Consider the following 18,950-nt stretch of genomic DNA (forward strand, 5'->3'; position numbering starts at 1 on the left):
TAAAGTTTCAGTTCCAGATTAAACCACATGTTTGATCAGGACATCTGAAAGCACATCTTTAATTATGTCAATGTCATTGATTTGTCTCAAGAATCACACCAGTAATGTTTTTTTTCTAAGGAACATTTCTAAAAGCTGCTTAACCCTCATGATCTGTTCGATTCCTGTTTAAACTCATTATGGTCTGGGTAAAACTGACTCTAATTGGATTCAACACAATTCCCCAAAAATCACACTGTGATAAAAAACAAGCAGGTACAAATAATTAACTCTTAATATTAATACTTTTCACACATTACAAAGAATACATATCTGAATTTATGATTTATAAAAAGGTTTTTAAGCACTATTTCTAAGACTGCCCTCCGCTCACCTGTGGGACATTTATCATTATACATTTATAACTATAATATCTCAGTCTAAACCTAAAGTAATCTTGACAAACTATATCATTTGAAAGATTTCAGAGTTTAGTTTTCATATCTGGTGAAAGAAATGACAGATGTGACGTCTGGGGATGTATTTTTGGTGTGTATGTCTCTCTTTCTCTCTCTAGGGATTGTGGGTAGTGGGAGGAGCTTAGAGTTTGAGAACACGCTTTTGAGAGTTTGTTACGTTAATCTTTTTCTAGTTTTCTTTTATTTGAATTTTCGTAGAAAGAGATTAAAATTTATATAACAAACTTTTTGTTGCGCGCTGACTGAGGTCGGCAAATTGGCAAATGGGGTAAAGCGGAGATCTCTCACGCTTAGACATGGTTTGAAGTGTACACCTGATGATTCCATATCCGTGGAAGATGTGTTGGTCGCGGTCAGTGAACAGGTTGGTGGGATAAACGGAACATTAACAGCACCTATAAAAATGATTCCGATAGGTCTAAAAAATCCGGATCTCAAACATGTTATGTCTTTTCGCCGATGCACATACATGATAGGGTAGAGTGGGGTAAAACGCCCCCCACCTGTTTTTCTCAAAATAAGCACTAGAGGTAGTCAATATACATTTTCACTGTTGCTATGCACTACGTTTGACAACGGGGATAAACAAATCTCCTAGGAGAAGCTGACACCAGCGATGTATTTGAAGAGAAGAGGATTACATGATAATTTTCAGATATTAGTAAAGTAAAATTAGTAAAGTGTTTAAGAGAATATTGTTCTGCAGGATATCACAGTGATGTGTGATAGATGAATAGTGAAGTCTGTAGTTTGAGAGGATATGTTATTTATAAGGAATATAATTATATTTTAAAAATTAAACATTTTTTAAAAAAGTCGTAGCTTGTGGGGTAAAACGCCCCCCAGAGGTCATAGTTTCTCTCTATCATAATTACTTTAATAACATATTTCTGTCTATCAAATCCTTTGTTTTACACTTAATGCAGTATAACTAGGTGGTACAATCAAAATATTTAAACAAAATTAAAAAAAAAAAAAAAAAAAATTACCCCAAGAGAGCATTAGGCTAGCTTGATAGCACAGTTAGCTCACTGATGGAAGGTGGTTAGGTGACCCAATGAAATTGGGTGGCTTTTAATGCATTTATTGGATATATTTTACTACATAAATATATAAATGTATAAGTTTAATATTTATTTAGGGTTTTCTGTTTGTCTTGGTGATAGTGGTGAACAAATACATCAATTATCAAATGTTAAAAATTTGGATATGTTGGATATTCCTCAAATAAATATTAAAAATATTAAATATATAGGCCTATACACGTTGATACATCACTTGCCTTTTACTTTTAGAAACTAGTCTGTTCATTTTGCTGTTGATCTATGAAGCAAACTGGTTGGTAAAGAAAGGGGGCATTTTACCCCACCGCTGGGGCAAAACGCCCCCTTTGTACAAAAATATTTTCAGTCAAAATACGAATTAATTATGAAGGCTGAGCAATTTTAATATTTGGTGAATAACTCCTGCCATAGTCACTCAAAACCGGGATGGCAATTCTAGTCACATTTTTGTTTTGTTTCACTGTAATGTCACATTTTCCTTAAGGGGGTGTTTTCCCCCACTCTACCCTATTGAATGAACAACAAGACCCGCTTAACTTGGCTGTAAAGTTAACTAATACAATCTTCATTAGTTCGGATCACATGCGGTGTTTCTCATGCGGAGAACAAGGGCATGTTAGACAAACATGCCCAAATAAACCAACTGATAAGCCGTCTAATTTCCAAACAATTGTGCAACAAAGTAATGACTTTGTCCCTGGTGTTGAAACGGCAGCAAAAGAAAACACTGATGTAGTAAATAGTGACAAGGGCGAGGAGATCGTCAATCAGGCAAATAGTGGAGAGAAATCCAATCTGATGATTAATGAAGATCACAAACGATCAGAAAAAGAACAAACAACAACAGAAAATAATAAAGCAGATGGTGAAAGTGAGGCAGCTGATGAGATTAATACTCAGATGTCAATTATGAGTTCAGAATATGCTTGTTCTGAAAATGAATCAGAAAATGATCTTGAGAGTGTAGGCAGTATTTCTGATATGGACGATTCTGAAAGAACAGAGACTTTGGGTGCTAGATTGTACACACTAAAACAAATTAATGATTTTCTAGATGAAACCAAAGGAGCTCGAAAACCACAAATTGTGAATTTTTTCCAAGATTTGAAGTGCTTTCTGGCGTCATGTAAAACTGCATTGAACAAGGCAACCCTTGAAGAACTCAGTAGACAGAACCGATATCGTCTTAAGAAAATAGTAACAAAGGTGAAGGGCATGATGAAAGCTAATACAAAGAAGGATTGATCTTGGTTTTGGATGCCTTTTGCCTTCTTTCCTAATAGTCATGGCATCCTTAAACCTTGGATCATTAAAGGTTAATGGATGCCGTGGTGCTGAAAAAAGGTTTGCTTTGTTTGATTTTTTAAATTAGAAAAAAGCGAGTGTAGTTTTTCTGCAAGAAACACACACGGATGTGGATAATCAGGTGCAATGGTTAAGCGAGTGGAAAGGGACAGCTTTTCTTAGCCATGGTTCTAATGTTAGTGCTGGAGTAGCAGTTCTTTTTTCTCCAGATTTACAAATTAAAGATAGTAGAGTTGAAGAAATCATACCTGGTAGAATGCAATTGATTGATATTAAATTATATGAGTTGTCTTTTTCTCTTATTAATATTTATGCTCCAAATGATGGTGTAGAAAGAGTTTCTTTTTTTAGAAAATTAAAAGAGGTCATTTCAAAAGTTTTACACAATAGTATAATATTTTTAGCTGGTGATTTTAATTGTACTCTTGATTATACTATGGATCGGAATCATGTCGAACCGCATCAAAATTCAGCCAAAACTCTCAAAACTGTTGTTCAGTATCATAATCTTGTGGATATATGGAGGGAAGCTTTCCCTTACGATAAACAATATACGTGGCTCAAAATTAATTCTAACACCATTTCTTGTTTTATGTTCAAATGAACAAAAGAGGTAGATTTTCTAATAGTAACATTTTGCCAACATCTTTTTCTGATCATCATTATATTGCAGTAACTATGACAACAACACAGAGGACTTCTTACCATAAAATTTGGCGTTTTCACTCTTTTTTGGGGAGAGTGGAGAGAGAGAAAGTTACAGTATAAAACGTTAAGCCAGTGGTGGGATATCGGAAAAGTACAGATTCAGATCTTTTGCCAACAATATACAAGCAATCGAATGATGGAACTGAAAGAAAAAGTCCAGTTTTTGGAACAGCAGATTCTCAAGTTAAGCAGTTCCATCAGTGAGGGTGAAGAGACGGAAACAGCAAAAAGGCTAAAAGAGTATAACTTGATTTTGAAGAATTTATATGAAGAAAGAAGTCGCAGTGCATTTTTACGGGGAAAATATCTTCAGTTAAACAGCATGGATTCTTCAACTACTTTCTTTTTCTCATTGGAGAAGAAGATTAGAGAAAAGAAGAATATAAACTATCTTAAATTGTCAAATGGGAAAGAGATAACAGAAAAGAAATAAATAATTTCACAAGCTTTACTTTTTTATGAAGATTTATATACTGCACAACCTTGTGACCTAGAAGCAACTAATCAGCTTTTAAATGGACTTCCACATCTTGAAAAAAGATGATGAAGCTGAATTAGAGAAACCATTGTCATTTCAAGAGTTAACCATGGCTGTTCAGCAACAATCTCCAGGAAAATCACCAGGGCTGGATGGATTGACTTCTGAATTTTACAAAGCTTTCTGGTCTCTTATTGGACAGGATCTGTGTGCTGCGTTTCTTGAAAGCTCTGAACCAAAAGTCTTACCCCTTGGTTGCAGAAGAGCTGTGGTCAAGAAAGGAGATCTTGGTTTATTAAAAAACTGGCGACCAGTCTCTCTTTTGGGAACTGATTATAAAATATTATCTAAAACTTTGACAAATTATCTTAAGAAATGTATAGCAACTATTATCCATGAAGATCAGTCTTATTGTGTACCAAAGCGATCTATATTTGACAATCTTTTTCTTGTGCAAGACATGTTACATTTAACTGAATTGCACAAACTTGATCTTGGTCTTGTGTGTTTGGACCAGGAGAAAGCCTTCGACAAAGTAGATCATGAATATCTGTTCAAAACACTTAAAGGCTTTGGCTTTGGGAAAGTTTTTATTTCATGCATAAGTATTCTATATAAGGATGTTTATAGTATGTTGAAAATCAATGGAAATCTGACGAGTCCTTTTTCTGTATGTAGAGGAGTGAGACAGGGGTGCAGTTTATCTGGCCTATTGTACATAATTTCTGTTGAACCAATGTTGAAGATGTTGCAAGGATTGACATCATCTTGCTTCTCAAATATACCAGCAGTGAAACTAACAGCTTATGCTGATGACATCACAGGGATCATTCGATCCGATGATGATGTTAAAAATCTAATTTCATGTCTTAACATTTTTCAGAATGCTTCTTCTGCACATGTTAATTGGGAAAAAAACTGACACGTTGTTGTTAGGGCATTGGACAAATCAGAATCCACCTAAGCTTCCACATCAGCGTCTTTGGAATAAAGAAGGAGTTAAGATACTTGGACTGTTTTTTGGGACTGAGCAGTATATGGAAAAAAATTGGGAAGGACTAATAGAAAAAGTGACAGGAAAGCTCCTGAGATGGAAATGGATTCAAGCCATTGACAAAGAAATGTTTTTGATTTCAGGAAAAGTTGTAAAGGATATGTTTGGGATTAAGTTTTATGGATCTGTTTTTAAAGCTCTGAGTTATTTTAAGTTGGAGCGAAAAGAACATTTTGGTTTGGATGAACCACTTTTTTATAATCCTTGGTTTTCCCAAAAATGTATTACTTCCAACATTGATATTTCTAACCTTGTCTCAGGTGGGGTAACTAAAGGTTGGACATTTGGTTGAGAAATATATTGAAGAATTTGAAAAGTTCTTTTCCTACAGCTTTGGGGGAATATATAACCAAATTTATGTCTGGTAATGATTATATAAATGTGTTTTTTCCAGAAGTGTTTATAACTCCACAGGTTGATCAAGTTTGGAATGATACTGGTGTTAATGTGAATATGTTGCTATCTTTTAAAGGTTTACAAAGTCTTCCTTTTTCTGTAGTGAACAAACTAAGTCTATATAATGTTTGTGTAAAGTCTTTTTTTGTTGGGCAGTTAAGAGAGAGGAGAGACACAAAATGGAGAACTCATCTCTTAGGGTCAGGAAATAAATCACCTTCCTGGTGGTTATTGTATAAAAACCCCCTACCAAAGAGGTCTGGTGATTTACAGTGGCGGATTTTGCATTGTGCACTACCAACAAAAGTGTTTTTGTTTAAATGTAACTATTCAGTTTCAGCACTTTGTACTTTGTGTAATGAAATTGATACTGTTTTTCATGTTTTTGGTGAATGTTGTAAATTATCCCCGCTTTTCAATATTTTGGATAGAATTTTGAGTAGTTTAGGAATATTTTTTTCGAAAACAGTGTTTATTTATGGGTGTAAATATTCTCGTGATAAATGGGAATTTTGTACCTTTTCAAATTTTTTAGTTGGTCAAGCAAAATTAGCCATTTGGAAGGCATATAAAATTTAAATGGAAGGACAAGAAGTAAATATGGTAAATATATTTAAGGCCTTGGTTGAATCTAGAATTAGGTTAGAATATGAATTTAATAAAATGAATAGTGATCTTTTAATGTTTGAGAAGAAATGGTGTGTAAACAAAGGGTTGATTTTTATAGAAGATGAAGAGATTTATTTTAACTGGTAAATAGTTTGTTAAATATGATAGTTTTTTTTTGTATGTTAAAAGTATCTTTTTGATGGTGAATTAAATTGCTGTTTAAAAGTCAAAAGTCTCTCTCTCTCTCTCTCTCTCTCTCTCTCTCTCTCTCTCCCTCCTCCTCCTCTTTCTTGCTCTTAGATGACTCCACATGCAACTGCTGATTGGTTCCTTAAAGTCCCGCATCTTTTGTAACACCAGACTCAAAGAGGCGGAGAGAGAGCAGAGCTGTTTGGTGTTGTGAGCTGTGAATTTGAGTCCTGTAGTAAAATTGTGTTGAATCTCATTCTGTTGTATATAACTTATTTTCTAGACCTTCATTTCTCCTGTTACCTGTTGTTTTCTTGTCTAAGCCATTTAGCTACCTTTTTTCTTCTTTTCTTTTTTTGTGGTGTTTGTAAGCTGGTGTGTGCCGTTATTTTTGATACTTTATTGTAAATATTGTAAATATTACCGTGGCGTTCATCTTAAAGCTAGGGATTGGCTGCCAGTCTTCTTTACTGTAAATATCTTTTCTCCTGTTTTTGCTGTAGACAGGGAGACAGGGAAGACTGCTGCCATTTGTTTCTTTTTCTCTCATAGGTTATTTAGAGGGCCTGGGTTTAGTTAGTGGCCCGTTTTATTTATTATTTTGGCACTGCCCAATCCTGAAGAGATTGACCTGTTATTGTACACTGACAAAAGAGTCCTAAACACGTAAATGAACAGCAAGAATGCATTAGGAGTATTCGGTTTTCAGCAGGAAAGGTGTCATTTAAGCGGCCCCTAAAGTAATTAACAATTTTTACAACGGAAGTGATTCAAAAACCAACTTTTGCTCGATAAGAATTTTCCTATTGTCACTGTGAAGCTGCTTTGAATCATTATGTATTGTGAAAAGCGCTATATAAATGAAGATGACTTGACTTGACTAAAAACAAATTAACACACAGACTCACGGTAGCAATACTTTCAGATTTCTTTATTTATGTTAACTTCTCTGACTCTAGACGTAACACAGGGACGTAACACAGAGGAACAGAGAAACACTGATAGATTCTTCATTTGTGATGTGATGTGCCAAACTATAACACGCTCTGACTATTTCTGGTATGTATTTATGTGTTTTAGGGATTGAATTCAAAACAAATATTAACATTACAGACCAAACTACTTTGCAATAGGATGTCTGCTTCATAAATATTATGAAAGGTATGGAAATATATGGTTTAGATCACTCAAATCATATGGAAATTGAAGAGTCCTTATATGTGTAATGAGGCAGGACTCAGGGTAGGATCCATATGCAAGCTTTTATTTAAACTGAGTTCGTAGTCAACAGGCTTTGATAGAACAACAGCAAACAGGTATGGCAGAGAGCTGGCAGAATAATCAAGGAACAGGCAATGGGTCATGGCTGGCAGATAACAATCGTAAATCCTAAACAGAGCAAAGAGTCCAAAGGGCAGGCAGCAGAGAATCGTACATGGGGAACAGACAGGAACCGTAATGGGCAGACAGACACAATGATAACCGTTCAGAATTGCAACAGATACAAGACCTCGCAATGTGTGTGAGGATGTGACTAGCTTAAATAGTCCAGATAATGTGCTGCAGCTGAGTGTGCTGATTACTGATTGATGAAGTGAGTGCAGGTAAAGACCAGGGAGGATTATGGGAAATGGAGTCCGGGAATGACTGGAACTCTGACAATATGGTCATCTAGTGGAAAATTTGGTAAGTTTTTTGTGAAATCAACCTACAATTTGGCACAGAACTAGTTCAGATATTTAGATGTGATTTTCTTGAAGTTTTGGAGTTGAACGTGTTTTGTAAAATACATACGAAATGTATATTTTTATATTTTAAATGTTCATAAACGTAAACTTCTATAACTTCTTTAAAACTTTCTTTTACAACTTGTTTTACTTCTACAATAATCTGTGACATTTTGCCTTTAAAATGATTCCAAACTTCAGTCTGTGCTCTGAAGTGTTCAAGATTTTTAACAGTTGTCAGTTGATTTAACAGTTGTAGAAATATGTCAAAACACATCAGCGTGTTGAAACGTCACATGTTCATGACCTTAAATGAGAAAATGTCACAAAATGTCAAGAAAAAAAAAACAGTTCAACCGGTATTTCAGTCAACTCAAAAACTGAAGCGGGTCAAACTGACATGAGGGTTAACTGTCCTAACTGAACTGAGATCAGTGTGTCAGATAAAGCACATGATGGAAGTATACTCAGATCTCTATTACTATAAAAGATGATCTTACGTCTGTAAGGAGACAAACGGTCATGAGTGTAACAGGCCACTGAATGAGCCGTGGAAAAAAAAATACAGGAAACAGCAGGTGCAAAAATGACGCAAACAACAAGAACCTCACGTGATGAGTGTCATATTTAACATGGAAATACATTATTTCACTTCAAACTGATATAAATAGAATTTCAGATTTAGAATAAAAAACACAACTATGAAAATATAACAGCATTTCCACATACACTATTTACACTAATTCCTGTTCTTTTACCCACAAAACATTTATTTCTCCCTCTGGTTTGTTCTTGTTGGTCAGTTCATCTTATTTCATGATGATCTGTTCTGAATAAAGCTGTGAGAACATTTACTGTATTACAGCAAACTCTGTTCTACACAAAACCTCATGACCGTTTCATACTTTATCATAGCTTTTGATAACACACTGAATAGACACTCTTACAAATATTATGGATTTTATGCCAATTCTGTGAGTTAGTAAGTGTGTTTTCTAATGTGGTGTCTGTTTAACTGTAATTATTTCAGCATCAGGGGTGATTTAAACATTATCTTGCATTGTTCGCTGTTGAATGAACTGACTGATAAAAGTACTAAACTGAAAGAAGATCATAGTGTTGTGTTTCAGTGATTACACCAAAAGTTCTCATTAAATATCACAATAATCTTGTGTTTAAAACAGTGATTATGTAGAGTTTTGTACTAAAATGTTCACCTTACTTGTGAAAATAGTGCCAAAGAGAAAAAAAAAAAGTCAAACCAAGTGTATTATTATTAATAGTGTAATGAACTTGGGTTTTTTGGGGGGTGCGCAAAGGATGTTGCTCATCCTTATTTGAATATGTCGTCAGCGCATGATCCTCCCTTTGACGGAAGTCAGGGATGAAGATTGCATTCACCTGTAATAGAAGAGATTTAAGAGACAATCGGCGAGAGGAACGGGGAGTCCAGGAGAGTAAATGTTGACTGCTTTTGCGCTCACTGGGAAAAATGTGTCGCTTGAGACCATTAGGGTTTGTCCGTCGATGAAGATAGACAGCCAGGTTTATGTGTGGATCTAGTTAGATAGTGGGGGTGGTACTTAGGAGCGCTGGCTTCTCATTTCTCTTCGTTACTCCCTTTCATCTCGGATGGCTGAGCACTGGCGATCGTGCTGAATAAAGACTGTGGACACACAACACAGATATATGAACTGCGGACTGTCTCTGCCTAACTGCCGGATGTAGTGGCGAAGAGCGTTTGTTCTGGGAACGCGGACCTGGCAAGACTGTCTTCTTCCCCTGGACCCCATGGTGAAGTCTTGTTTTCCTGGAGGCGGGGAAGTGTTTTATCTTTCAATACTTTTTGTCTTTGTGTGGGTGGGTGGGTGTGTATGAATGAATGTTGTAATTTGTAATTTTAGAAGTATAATCATTACTGTTCTGTACGTGCTGATCTGGGGAACGCTGATTTAGTTTTCACTGTTTTGCCATGAATTCGTGTGTGATTAGTGTCTATTTAGGTAGATTATGCAGTATGGGGTATGAATTTAACCACTAGAGTGCAGTGCTGGGAATTCCACTTTTGATTGATGTATATTCGCAAAACTCTATTTTGCTGAATTAAATAAAGTGTAATTTTCTAATACAGTCTTGGTGGTGTGATGTACCCTCTGTTCTCCATTTGTCTGAGCAAATTGCTGTTAAAACTGCAAGGTTTGTTACAATATTACAGTTTGTTATAATCTCTAGGACCCAATTCTCAATACTTGGGTCACTTTTTTTTTTTTCAAAACTCTTCACACAGTATAACAAGGATAAACTGAGGATCGTTTATCATTGTTTTGAGACAAAATGCATTGCATTGATGACATCTTTCAATTTAAATGAATTATTTTCTCACTAAGACACAAACACCAAAACTTTATGTACTATACAGGCCAATTTGCACGTTTATTCTCTTTTCAAAACTTTTAAACTTGTTCAAACCTAACAAAACACAATGTATGGGCTTTGCAGCATAAACTGCAGCGAAAAAAGAGGTGATTTTATGAGGACATTACCCATGTCCCCACTTTTCAAAAGGCTTATAAATCAGCCTGGTCTCATTGTTAATACGTAGGTATTAATACGTAAGTTTAAAAGACACAAAACGTAAATTTTTGCACGTTTTGAAAGGTGCTAAAACGTACATTACTGACGTAATTATGGCACCAAAACGTAAAAATACTTACGTTTTTACAGCGAATAAAACGTAAAACATTTACGAATCTTTAATTCATAAATCATACAGAATGAGTTTTTATGAGAAAGTAAAAGTGTGCACAGTTATATGTAAGTTTTTTTTTTTTTTTTTTTTTCTTCTGTAGTCGACTAGTATTTGTTCATTTAAGCCAATAGTTGACTAATCACATTTATATTAATTTAACCTCTTAAATACTGGAGTGAATAAACCATAATAATGAGCGTTTAGGTAATATAGGCTATATATCACTCAAGCGCACACATAAAGCTTGCCATATAGAACCGGCAAAGTAATGATTATGAATGTGACAGAAACATCAAGGAGACATTTTAATTGTTTATTAATAAAGAAATGTTTTCTGAATCGGCTGCAAATATGAAGTTGTCATCGCTGACTCATCTCCGCATAATGCGCATTTCATTCGAATTACATCAGAGTGGCCTATTTCTATTCATTTTTAATTATTTCGTTTTAAAGTAGTTATCTCAAGCTTTTTATAGATATATTTCTCATGTCTGCGAGGCAAGCAGCCGCTGAGTTTCGGTTCATGTTTTGCTCCAGTTCACGCGCCAGTGATCGCGCCCGCGCCTCCATGCCATGATTATATTTTCTGCTATATTTGCTTCTTATTCATTAAATCCAGGCAATTGGTTGATGAAATATTGATTAAAATTAAGATACAATTTTTACAAAACGAAATTTACTTTAAAGAAATTCTTTCTACAAAACAAAACTTAATGAAGTGGTCAAAATCATGTCTGACCCACTCCATGACTCACAATATTTTATGCATCTTTCTCATGCTGTTCACTTTTCATAATCAAATAAATGGATTTAAACATAAATATGAAACTACGTTTTCTCTATTAAAACATAGTACAGTACCGAAAAATTTCATGTCGTGAGCAAGAGCGGATCATGAGTCACAAGTCGGATCAAGAATAATTTATTTTTATTTTAGGGGCATCCAAGTTTTTTATATATATATATATATATATATATATTTTTTTTTTTTTTTTTTTTTTTTGTTGATGTGAGCCACACCCTGCTTCAATAGGAAATGCAACTTTTCTAGGCTATTGTACCTCTTCTGCTTATAAAGAATAATAATGACAATACAACTGTGATTTAAGAAAAAAATACCTTTATTGAAATAAGTGATTTATAAAGAACAATAACAACACAACTTTGATTTGAAGATAAACAGAAGTTAGCTGTTTATGAAGTACAGCTGTTATGAGAGTTATATAGATAACTTGTTTATGGGTAAACAGTGAAATAAAATGTTTGATAGCTGTTCATATAAACAGAATGTTTGATAGCTGTTTATGTAAACAAAAAGGTTGATAACTGTTCATGTAAACAAAAAGATGTGATCACATCAAAAGAATGTAGAAAGAAAAAGAGCCCAATAGCATATATATTAACCACTGAAGAATGAAAGACAACCGGTATTGTAACGTCTTTATTAAAGCATGTATTAACTAGTAAAGAATGACAGACAACTGGTATTGTAATGCCTTTATTGCATGTATTAATCACTTATGAAAGAATACAAAACAAGTGGAAATGCATTTGTTAGTAACATGTTAGTAATAGAAATGAAATAACATGTATTAGAAAGAAAGGCAATCTTTGAAGAATGTCTTTGAATCGTTGAAGGATGTCTTGATCAGAAGATCAGGACGCACCAGAGGAGAAGAGTCCAGAACAAAGAGGAGAGGCCTCTATATATAGATTCAGATGAGGGGAATTCCCAAGAAGATGACCTCAAGTGGTCAGATAGTCTATAAAAGGCTGGACCATGAAGAGAGCAGGAGGGGCTGCTTCACACCTGAGGCTGTACCTCCGACACCAGAACCAGCTGATGATGCCTCCATCGCTGATATTGCCTTGACTGAAGAACTTTTCAATACTTATACTTTAATTACTTGTATAGAATGATAGTAGAATATATGTAATGTTAGTAGTATTAATGTAATAAATAAATGAACTTATAACTTTATAACTAAACTCGGCCTCATGTGGCATTCATTTAAGTCATTGAGCCTGAACAGACCACGGAGAAGTCTTCTGTCTGATTGTAAGTATTTTTAAAATGCTTATAATTTAGGTCAGATTTGACTTTCTTACCTAACCTGAGAATAATAAAAATAAGGTAAAGGTGCTTAGAGACGCATCACAAAACAATATATATATATATATATATATATATATATATATATATATATATATATATATATATATATATATATATATATATATATATATGGACATTTAATATCATATATTTCAGAAACACAGACATGATCTGACAATCTTCACAATCTTCATGTTTTCTCTTGTTTGTGTCTTCATCTCTCTCTCCATCTACTGTAATTTAAACAAAACAAATAGAGAGAGATTACATAGAAATTTCTATGTAATTGCTTTGAAAAAGTGCAGTAACTGCTGTAGATCAAGAACAATGATGTGAATCTGTTTAGTGAACAATAGAGATCTGCTGTGAAGATTTGAGAAATTCTACATATGATTTATGTCTATTTCTACACATTTCAATATTATTTCTCTCTTGATCATTATAGGCTTGGTGCATCTTATTGTATCTCTTCTGTTGGCAGAACATTAAAACATTGAGTAAATACATATACATATTTTATTTATACAGCTGTAGTGCATAACAAATCTGTACAATACATAAGTCTTCTGTTTCAGTATACACATTATTATTGATGTTTTTTCTCCCTTAGTTTTATTTATTTATTTAATATATATATATATATATGTGACACTATATATATATATATATATATATATATATATATATATATATATATATATATATCTCAAGAGCTCCTGAAAAACCACACTTGGTGAATAAGGCTCATTCTGAACATTAACATGAATATGCTTCCATAGTTTATATAATGTTAAAACTGTCTTTTTTAAATAGAGATATGAAACAATACTTCATCCAGCATCATTTAACAGATGAATCCAGAAAGATTCTCTGGAAGAACATCAATTATTCACTTCATTCACTGTTTTTCTCTTTCTTAGGAACAGAGAGGAATCTAAAGAGATGCTGGTTCTGGTCCTGAAACCTTCATCTTTGTGTTTGACTTCAATAATGATTCGCAAATAATAATAAAAACTATGTCCATGTTTAATAGTTTCTATTAAACTCTTTTTACTTTATTAAAATATTAAAGTAGATGCATCTGCACTTTCTGATAAACTGAAACCTGTAAATGTTTATTATTGATGTTGGTTTCAAAACTTTATCCTTCATCTCCTGTAGAGGTAGACACATCACTATATTACAACTATAGAGCAATATTAATCTGAAATGATGTATTTACAGTTTTTCTCAATTGATTTGACACATTTCTCCAAAGTAATGTAACTGCTCTCAAAACAGTTAACACTGATTGAGAAAAACTGTAAATTATCTGGAGGAAAATATGCACACACACACATACCACATGGTTTTTTTTTCACATATATCCATTTATGCATAATGGGGTCACATATATATGTGATGCAGTATGAGGACACACCCATTACAAACATTAACACCCCCACCTGCTCTCATACTGTACAGTACACCACTATAATAACAAAACATAACAAACACAGCTTTGTGCTGCAAGATACCAAACAAAAAACTCTTGAATTTCTCTAACTTAAACTTTGTCACAGGTTTAGTCATGACATCAGCCAGCATTTTTTTCTGTTTTTCTCTGAGTGCTTTATCTGTGTGTTTCTGATGTATGTTTGTCAGCAAAAAATGCAGGAGAAACTGATCAGATGATTTTGGCTGCTTGTTAAAGATATAGTTGACACATAGTGTTAACTGTTAATTTCATATGATTTGCTGTAACCTTGTGATATTGTGGAATCATAGTATGATAACCTGTACTGTATTCTGATTTTTAAGTCATTATGCAGAAAATGTTTTCAGCCTTGTGTTTTTATTTTATTATTGAGACATCAGTAATCAACATATGAATCTCAACAATGGTGACTATCAACAAAGCTTTACTGTGACTTTAGCAGCTTGTTTTGTGATGTTCAGAGTTGATCTGAATTTTTGTGGGTCACCGTTGTGCTGGAGAGTAGAGCCTGTGCTTCAGTAGGATGAGCCAGAAAACATTGGTGTTGTGCTGCGTGTTGCTTTATTTCAGAGGCAGTGAAGTATAGTTACATTAATTCACCCATGTGTGCTCTTTCTGGTTAAATACAAGAGATTCACAGTTTACAGTGAATGTGTTTTGTTTATAACTATTCAGGATATATGTATAAAACAACAGTATTTTTCTGTTAAAAAAAAAAAAGTTTAATGAAAATTTCTGTTAAAGTTTTTTGCACTTTATTTCTATTAGAATATTTTACTTTAATTTTAAGGTTTTTGTTTGGCAGCCGTAGCTGACAGTCATTGACCTTTTTTTTTTTTTTTTTTACAATTTTATTTTATATAGTGTCGGTCAATACTCAATTGTCATTTTACCATCACTGAGTGAAATAATACTGTATATCAACATGTTTACATCTGTCGACACACTTTGACAGAGCACTGGCACCAGTTATCTTCACAGATTTGGCTCATACAGACATTTTCCATGTGGTTCAGCTGCACAGGATACATGCTGTTCTGTGTGGTCGCAGCCAGTGTCATATACATGTAGATGTACATGTAGATGAAGCAACTGTGGACTGTTTCTTTGACTTCCAGGAAATCAGGCCATTCTAATTCGGCATGTGACATATCAAATTTTCATGTTGCTATTGTGGCAGTATAGATATTTTCTGTACTGCCTCTGTTTATTTCATGTTCTTTGACACCGCCTGTCACCTAAACTATAAGCATCAGGATTGGAGGAAAGGACTAATTAAGGGGAAGAGTGAAGGTATATATGGGCGAGGTTTAGACACTGGAGGCAGGTTCAACTGACCAGAGACGTTATGTTCCCTTTGGAGGCAGTCCTTGTGGGTGGATTTTATGTTTCTGGGAATCATGGCGAGGAGGTGGGGTGCTACCTGTTTAGCCTGTCGCTAGCGGGCGTTGTCGTCGGCCGGTGAATGCTCTTCATCAAGTTTGGGGACTGGACTGGAGAGTTGTACTATATTCCTAAAATTCGTCTGCTTGGTGGTGCATAAAAAGAAAGAAAAAAAGACTGACGACGCCGATGTACCCGAGTCACTTAGACACCACCCGTGCTGCCGACTTGGTCAGTGTTGCTTTAATCACAGACATACATTTTTTCTTTCATCTCTCTCACACACACGTATACACAGAATAAATTTTTTCTGGTGTTTGTATATTTGTTTTGTTTTGTTTTTCAAAGTTGATTCATATTGAATAGTAATTCAAAGGGTTTTTTTTTATTTTCTTATTTACAATTTCCTTATTCTTTCTTTTGAAGTTGAGTTGTTTTGTAGTCTAGTAAAATTTGCCAACCTACTAAATATTTCATTAAAAGACAAAGAAAGTTGCATTCAATTTATTGTTTTTCTTTATTATATAAATTTATGTAACAGATGTTTTTTTGTTGTTGTTGTTTTTTATCTATCAAGGGTGATTATCTTATTATTATCTGTGGCAAGTGTATACTTGTCTGGCGCCCGAACTAAATTACTGATTGTTTACTCACTTATTATTTTTTTTTTCCCTCAAGGTTTTGGGGACTAAGAGTCAACTTAGGACTGCGAACGACCATTATTAGCAGTGTCAGTGTGGTCTTGTGGTTAGCATTTAGCGTTACCACGCTGAGGACCCGAGTTAGCAGTGTAGACACTGCTAAGTGTATTACTGCCCTCCTCAGGTCAAAGTTTGAACTAAATTGTCATATATACTTGCACTAACATATTGTATATGACAATTTAGTTCAAACTTTGACCTGTGGAGGGCAGTAATACACTTAGCAGTGTCTACACTGCTGGAATTCAAATAGAGAAGAAGTAGAGAGCTAGTTCAAGATGAGCATTTATGGTTAAAATGTATAAAATTGTATTTTTTAGAAAATTAGTTATTTTTGAGTTATTTTAAAAATGAGCTATTGCTCATCTAGGACCGTGTAGAAAGCTGCAGTGAAACTGTAATTTTGACCTTCAACTGTTTGGACTCCAGTGAAGTCCACTATATGGAGAAAATCCTGGAATGTTTTCATCAAAAACCTTAATTTCTTTTCGACTGAAGAAAGAAAGACATGAACGGCTTGGATGCCATGGAGGAGAGTAAATTATCAGGAAATTTTAATTTGAAAGTGAACTAATCCTTTAAATTAGCCTATGTTTCATTGTCTGTTGTTAACTGAAATTATTAACTTAAAGTGCTGTGATGTAAATGAAAGGTCATGAAACATGTACTGATTTATATTTTCAAACATACCTGGTGTGCTTCATTTTCCAAGCTCACACCTCTGACTCATAAGTGTACAAAACCTGTAGATCTAGTTCTGTCATGACAACTCTCGGATTGTGGCATGGTAATGGATATGACAATGTAGATATGTTTGGTCTTGGCAGAATAGATCTGCTACGCTGCTGATGTTTATTGCTGCTGCTGCTGCAGAGCAAGTACGGGACTTGCTACTGCCAATACATACATGACCCGCTGCTGTGAGCAAGTAAGACATGCTGCTGCTGTACAATATAGCGTACATGAATAACCGTAGCAGATCTGTACAGGTGGAGCTGGGGAAGGTGGAGGGTTTCTGAAGCACGCTGCACTACTAAGCTAATGCTAACTCATGTATTCAAAGATTAAGCACGCAAGCTCATTGGCTACTAATACGGCAGGAACCAATCATCTGTGTCCTATAGATAATGATGTGATTATTAGCAGGTTGAGTTAAAGGACCTATTAGCCTGCCCATTAAAGTTTCATGCCAGAACTTTGTATTTGCATAATGCTATTGCATAATTTGCAAAAATTTAAAGGTGCCCTCGAATGAAAAATAGTACATGGAAATGACATACAGTGAGTCTCAAACTCTATTGTTTCCTCCTTCTTATATAAATCTCATTTGTTTAAAAGACCTCAGAAGAACAGGCGAATCTCAACATAACACTGACTGTTACGTAACAGTCGGGATCATTAATATGTACGACCCAATATTTGCATATGCCAGCTCATGTTCCCAACATTATTAAAGGCATTACACAAGGGCAGCCAGTATTAACGTCTGGATCTGTGCACAGCTGAATCATCAGACTAGGTAAGCAAACAAGAACAATAGTGAAAAATGGCAGATGGAGCAATAATAACTGACATGATCCATGATATCATGAAAATTTTAGTGATATTTGTAAATTGTCTTTCTAAATGTTTCGTTAGCATGTTGCTAATGTACTGTTAAATGTGTTTAAAGTTACCATCGTTTATTACTGTATTCACAGAGACAAGACTGTCGTTATTTTCATTATTTAACACTTGCAGTCTGTATAATTCATGTTTAACTTCATTCTTTATAAATCTCTCCAACAGTGTGTAATGTTAGCTTTAGCCACGGAGCACTATCAAACTCATTCAGAATCAAATGTAAACATAACAGTATACAATACTCACATAATCCGACGGATGCATGCTGCATGCATGACGAACACTTTGTAAAGATCCATTTGAGGGTTATATTAGCTGTGTAAACTTTGTTTATGCCATAGACAGTAAAAGAAATGGACACAGCGACCCCATTGGAACTCAATTGAGACAAGTGAAGCCCATTTTTAGCGATTTTTAGCACTTCCGTTTCTGACGTGCAGACTCAAACTAAGCTTGATGACGTCAGCAACCTGTCTGACAGATGCAAATCTTCTAGTAGCTGTGCGTGCAAACTGCCATCGTTAATCTTGCAGAGACGGCGAGCTTGAGCGGGGAGTTCTTTGGCGTGAGTGAGCAGGAGTAAGTATTCTGATTAATTATTTTGTATAGTATTTTAAAATGTAACGCCAGTACGCCATATTAAGTTAATGCATACTATTGCCTGCGAGCTTCTCCTCCTGTCTGTACGGTAATTTCTCTACTGTGCGACAGAGAGTCGAGTGGTTATGACGCAATCGTTAGCCTATTTTTACAAAAACTGTTTCTACGGGGCCATAATGTAACATAGAAGGTAATGGAGCCCTTTATACATTGTCGTGTATCTTTAGAAATAAATAATGGACAAATGGAGTCTTTAAACGCCTCAGATGTAAAGTTATTCTCTGTCAAAGTGACGCCAAAATGAATGGGAGTC

The sequence above is a fragment of the Megalobrama amblycephala genome, linkage group LG18 (assembly GCF_018812025.1).
Source record: "Megalobrama amblycephala isolate DHTTF-2021 linkage group LG18, ASM1881202v1, whole genome shotgun sequence".
Taxonomy (NCBI): Eukaryota; Metazoa; Chordata; class Actinopteri; order Cypriniformes; family Xenocyprididae; genus Megalobrama; species Megalobrama amblycephala.